The 6,641-nt window shown below is 41.5% G+C and overlaps 1 protein-coding gene across 1 annotated transcript in view; it reads right to left on the bottom strand.

Annotated features, from left to right (window-relative positions):
• Positions 1-6,641, bottom strand: part of B3GLCT (beta 3-glucosyltransferase) — a 222,974-nt gene that overhangs the window by 194,220 nt on the left and 22,113 nt on the right. Inside the window, 1 exon segment of the mRNA XM_019524937.1 lies at positions 4,758-4,867. The gene's annotated coding sequence lies outside the window, so the exon portion shown is untranslated.

The raw sequence follows: 6,641 nt of genomic DNA, 5'->3' as shown, positions 1-6,641 counted from the left end.
GGCAAGCAGAAAGAGCCATTAGTGTTTGCAGTGGAAGAGTTGGGAAGACTTAGTACGGGGTTTGTTTTGTTCCCGCCCTCTCCCTCAGCCATGGTCGTAGCCTTGCCGGGGGGGTGGGGGGTGGGGTGCTTGGAAGTGTTGAATGAGGGCAGCTGCTAACATATTCACTTCCTTTTGCTTCAGTTTTAATTTTTCTTGCTTCTGGACCTCAGGGCATCAGTTAAAGACATAGGAAGCTAGATCGACTAGCTGGGGAAGTGTTTTGGTGGTTTAATCAGGGTGGTGCTTAGTGATGTATTTTTTTTTTTTTTTATATATCATCAGTTGCTTGACTAACAAAAGCAGAACTTACTATCATTTGATTAGCAAGGCTGCTGGGGTCGAAATCACTGTGTCTATTCATAGTACTCAGGAGCCTTTGACAGTAATCGCTCGGGTGTTCATTTGGTCCTTGTTTAATAGCCTGGACTTTGGTCCAGTCTGCTCTTTTTTTTTTTGCTCGTTCTTTTCAGCCTTTTTAAAAGGGATTGTCGGGCACGTTGCAAGCGCAACAGATTATTGCTGCCCTCAGCATTTGGATCCCATCCAGGATCTTGGACCGGCCAATTAGTTCTATTCTGTGCGTCTTCTGACACCCACTGATTTCCTTGATTTATAATTTCTGCTTTCTCCTTTTTACTGAGAAAAGCACCTAAAAGCTGATTCATATCTGTCCATGTAGGGTTGGGGGTGTTGATTAGGGTTTCTATTCTGCATCTCACTGATTCCGGGTCGTCTTTAAACTTGGGGGTGTTAGTTTGCCACAGGACAAGGTCTTGAGGATTGAATGGGACGTGTGTATATGGATATTGGATTCCTTCCTGTATGGCAACAGGGTACTGACGCAGGGGAGCTAAACGAGCAGGCAGCTGTTTCTTTGTTTGACTTTTCGTGTATGTGTCGACACAGGGTAAGAACTTTCTGTTTTATTGTCGGAGGAACGTTCACTTGAAGCGGTGGCTGCAGGGGTCGGGGGTGTGACTGGCGCCGGGAGTGGTGGTGGTCCTGCTGGACACCACTCATTTTCCTCTGACTTAAGGGCAGCTGGAGCATATGGAGGTGGCAGAGTTTCAGAGGGGCTTTTAGGGTTAACCTGGAGCGGAGCCAGGTGTTGGGTTTCTTTTTTAGAGGAGTTTAAGCAACCTTTTTCTAACTCGCAAGTAGTGTTTGCCCAGACATACCAGTGATTCATCTGATGGGGGGTGAGGATCTGCCAGAAATCCTCTGAGGTACCTCAGGGTTTCTCGGTTAAAACTACCAAGACTGGGCCACTGTCGGCTAGGATTCTCGTAAGTGTATCCAGGCCAGACAGCTGTAGATAGCTGGATCAATTTAAGCTTTTTAACCTGACCAGTTCCCGGGATTTTAGTTCAACCAGAAAGGACAATTCCAAGGGGACTTTCTGGTAGGACAGGGACTGACCCCGTCTGTCCCATCCTGTCTCCCTTGGCTGGGTACCCCTTTGCCTTTTAAACCAGAATACCAGAGTCGACTTATAAACCAGACCTGACCAGTGCCCCAAACAGGAAAGGGGACTTATCAAAGAGAAGAGATAAGATTAGAAATCGGTTCCTCTGTGCATGAATGGAGACAAAAATTGCGCCACACAGCTTTCCCGGCCCAAAAGGGTCAGACAGACAACGCTCTACGGTTGCCTGTGTCACCAGATTGAGGAACCGGGAGAAGACAGGTCTAAGACACAGACAGACAGACAGAGACACAGGTAACCAAGAGTCTGAGAATCGCCGCACTCAGACTGGCACATCATAAAACAAACAATTAATTTGGTGTCTGAGAAGCACCGTACTCAGGGCATATAGCCGACACTCCTACCCTTAAAAGATTTGAGATCACCTTACCTCTGACTCAGGGGCGCCCGCTCCCCCCGACAAGGACACTGAGGGGAAACTTACCCTCTTTGGCAGCCGGACGCTGTCGTGGGGGCGGTGGCACCAATCCGGAGAGCTTTTTCCTCTAAACTAATACGGCTACAATCTAGATATCCTTTTTCCCTTGGCATTTCTGAGAAGGTGCCAGATTTTAAATCAAAGGCTGGCAAGATTTAGTTCCTTCTACGTTTTCAAGAGCAGACTGAAAAATACTGGTGGCTGTGTTTTGTATACCATAATACAAGTATGAGGATTATGATGTGGAGGTGAGCTAGGCAATCAATGCACAGGAAAATAAGCAAAAGCAGATCTTGGTTTCAGCTTTTAACTGTGAAATAATCAAAGCTCCCGGGGTATATGGGCTGTGCATGTACTACAAAGATATACTGTGGCTGTCTCTGTTAGAAAGCTTTCGAGATATTCAAATATCCAATTATTATCATCTGAGAACAGAAAGGCAAAGGTGAAAAGAGAGAGGCTGGGATATAGTTGGTGAACTGTATTTGCCACCAAAATACTTTTTTTTATATGCTTAGTGCTTATATATTAGAAATCACTTGTAGTGTAAATAAAAGTGTAAAGGGAGCAGCTCCAGCCCCAAGATGCTAAATAAAATGCCTGGGCAGGACTGTGCTTCCATGTGCTCAGTGACCTGGGAGGGAGCAGAGGCTGCAAAGGGAGGAGGGGAAGGGTACTGTGCAGAAAGCTGAAAGGAGAGGAAGTGATGGGAGAGGGCACTGGGCAAGAGGGGCACCTGTCCCATTGCTGCTGCTTTCCCCACTGTTGCATGGGCAGGGGGATGAATTTAAGATCTGATCATTAGATTCTATACCAAACAAACTGATAGGGATTTAACAAAAAAAAAAAACAAAAAAAAAAATGTTCCTCATCACTAAGCATTAGCCACTGTTTAACATGGAAAAAATACCACTAAATATTTTATAGTTATATAATATGCATTTACATATTAACAATAGCAACAACAATGACCTCTAGTGGTAACCTGAGTTGAACGAAATACATTTTTAAAATGTAAAATATTTAAAGTAGATAGAGATAGATAGATACACACACACGAAATAGGACACAAACAGCAAATTCGAAGTGGAGTTTATTTTATTTTAGAGTGGATATGAGTATGATTCAATACATTTTAAAACAAGACAGACACGCATTCTAGTTTGATTAGAAAGTTAGAAAATTCCCTCTTGCATTTAATTTTAATATAGACTAACTAGTTAGTAAATATGTAACATGTATTTTGAGAAGTTAACTCCAGTGTGATCAGAAAGTGTGATCTGTACGCATGCTTCAGAATGAAAAATGTCAATTACAAAATGTTGTGCACAGGGATTTAAGTTTTCCCTCACAATAACCAGTACTATCAGTCTTATTCAAAACAGTCTGGGGCCAGACATTTGAAAATGAGGCTTGGAAAAGAAAAAAGGCAAGGCACACAAAGAACAAGTTGACTGGACTCATTTTCTTCTGTATTTTATTGCATTTTCCCCCGACCCTGGATTCTGGGCCAAAATCTTCAGATTGATATGACTTCAATCACTGCCTTTACTAACCTTCCATGTGTGCTGTTATTTACCACCCAAAATGTTCCCATTTTCGTGGAGGATCAACAAATCCTTTTAATTAAAATAATCTGAAGTTTATTTGCAAAGTCACATTCATTCATTCACAAGAGAGAAGTGCTCTCAGCAACCAGTCTACTGCCACTCAAAAATAAAAGTTACCCCATCCTCTAAACCAGTTTTCCTATGTTTTCCCCAATGAACACATCTACATTTCCATTTTTTACTTTGCTGGCTTCCAACTGCTGGTATTCGGGAGTGTGAACATTTACCAGAGCCCATTTTAATGGACAGGGCTTTGTCCCACGCAGACGAATAAGCAACAACACTGCAAGACTCCTCAGAACATAAGAAGGAATCACAGAGGGGCACAGGCTACCAGTATAGATCTAACCATAGGATCAAAACCTCAGAAGTGCATTTAGAACATATTTAATTATCACAGTGCTGATCAGCTCAAGTATATAGAAGGGCAAGAACCACAGAAACTTAGTGAATGCTGCATTTTTTAAAAAATCTTTCAGACCTGTTTCGGAATATCAAAGCTCAAACCAATAAACCCTACAATGTTATTTCAGAATTTCATTTTATATCTTTTTAAAAAGTCCAGATGATTTAAAAGCAACTTTAAGCCCTTTGCACAAATGAAAGCATTAAAAATCAAAAATCAATCCTAGTTCTCAGCTAAGACTGTGTAAGTCAATGTTCAGACTGGAATGTTCATTCTAAATCCATCATAATACAGCTGTGCAGTAAAACTTCTAAAAAATGAAGATGCTCAAATCAAAACACTAAAGTATGCTTAAGAAAATGATCCCAAATATTACCTACCTGATTCATCCACTTTGTAAGAAAATACAAAGAATTTAAAAGTTTAATAACTAGTCAAAATATCATCACTACTGTGTTAAAGTTAAGATAATTTTGGATACTGCGGTACTTAAAAAAGCTGTTTCCCTTTCATTACTTCAAAATTAAATTCCATACTCACAAAAACAGTTGTGTTTGCACACAAACGCACATAACTTAGAACAGTGTGGAATTTAAGAAGGATATCCCATTTGGTATGCAGTCGGCGAAATCCTTATTTAAGTAATTCCTTCAGAAAGTGAAGATGAAATATATGTACTCTGATACAGTTTAACAAAAGAAATAAAATGGATTAAAACAGGAACAACAGCAAACATTGTTAGTCAAATGTTTATGAAAAGACGAGAAACATGAAGTCTATATTATCTGCACATACCTTTCCAAGATCTGCAGCCTGATTTAAAATATTTTGCTTTAGATCTTCTGCTCTCTTGGAATGAAAATAATTACTTTGACTCTGGATGACAAATACAATTTCTTTTAGTTCTGTGAACCAAAAAAAATAAAGTATTAAAAGAAAAGGGAAACAAAATTTCTGTACCAATGCCATAGAGAAAGCCAGGAAAGAATATAGCAAGGCATAAAAATGTCTTGGGAGTTAATTTAAAAAACAGTAAAAAGCATGATTATCCAATTACTTCTTCTGAAAAGAGTCTGTATTTAATTATTAATTTGTACAAGAACAGCACTTCACATTTGTCCTCCTAGCACTGCACCAAGCCACGTGTATTACATGTCCTATACCAGTAGCCACAACAATGTCGCACAATTACAGAATGCTGTTGGTACACCACAGGGAAAACACTATTTTTATCACTATAGTACCTTGAAGCACTAGACATAGCCAGGAGCCACTTTGTTAGGTACCGTACAAACTCAGAACAGGTCCTTACCTCAGACAGTTCACACTATGTATAAAACAAGAAGCTGGAGATAGGTCCAGAAGGACAAGGGAGCACTGACAAACAACTGTACTGAACAGTAGGGGTGTGCGAAACAGGCCACATTCAAATTCAGCCCGAATCAGGGACAGTGATTCAATTAGTTGATCCAGATCACTGTCCCCAATTCAATTCAGCCAAATTTGAATCTGAAGATTCAATGCCAATTTGGAGAATCAACGATTCTGTCATAGGCATAGCTTTAAATGTTTTTTCTACATACTTCAAGGTACTAGGCATGGTTCGTGACTGCTGCAATGGTGGGGCACCTGGAGCATCTCACAGGAGCATGGGGTAGGGGGCCTGCGTACTCGATGGCAAACCCGGAAGTGGACCAGAAGTACATCCACTTCCAGGTATGCCACCAAGCATGCTGCCCCCCCCGTGTTCCTCCAGCTCAGCAATCAGCTGCAGGGGGACCCCAGGTGTGGCAGCCAGAACCAGAGGGGTTACAATAAATATATGCTCTTGGAGACATCCAGGCAATTGTTTAGCAATTAAGATTAGCTAAGGCAAAGCTTGCAAGTTTTCAACCTACAAGTGGAATTTGTCTGTCACAATTTAACCGAAGTGTTGAATCTAACTGTTTGCACTGATCATGGGCCCCAAAAAATTAGCAAACTACAAGATTAGCTGATCTAACAGTTTTTCAAAGGTCAGCTTTAACAAGATCTGACCACCTAATATAATTAGCACATTCCTAGGGATCCAAGGAATAAAAAAACTAAGGGGTTGAACTTGGGCAGGTAATGCTAATTTCAAACCTCAAAGTAATGTGGTGTAATTTGCTTATTGGGTGAACCCAAGTTTGGAAGGTAACCTTTCATGATCATTTCTAACACCTTTTGATCCCATAGGGTAACAGCTATAGGGCAAGATTGTGAGTGGCTCTAAAGCCAACAGATTAGCATAAGATAAGGCATAAAGGAATGTGCATGTCAAGTGACCAATTAGAAGGACGGGACAGAAGGACCATCGCTGTACCAAGCCTGGACTCTGGACTCCCAGTGTGAGTGAGGACCGGATCCTGACCAAGGGACCTTCCCAGTGACCCCTCGGACAGTGTTGATTGGGGACACCTGACTTTGCTAGAACAACTTGGCATGCACCTGGCACAGAGGGACTGCCAACCCCATGTGGGAACTCTTTGTCATTCTGTCTATCTGTTGTTATCATTCACTATTAGCTCTTTATTACTGTACTTTCTGTTAACTGCTGTATGCTAAGCTGTAAGTAAATCTGCCTTTACTTCACTCCTGACTCGCCTCCTCAATCCTGAACCCAGCAGCCTAATGGCTGATACACTCACAGCGCCTAGC

This window comes from Gavialis gangeticus, unplaced genomic scaffold (genome assembly GCF_001723915.1).
Source record: "Gavialis gangeticus isolate Ggan-Ray unplaced genomic scaffold, GavGan_comp1, whole genome shotgun sequence".
Lineage (NCBI taxonomy): Eukaryota > Metazoa > Chordata > Crocodylia > Gavialidae > Gavialis > Gavialis gangeticus.
Note: the sequence above shows the minus strand (reverse complement) of the source record. Positions and strands in the feature narration are given on the sequence as shown.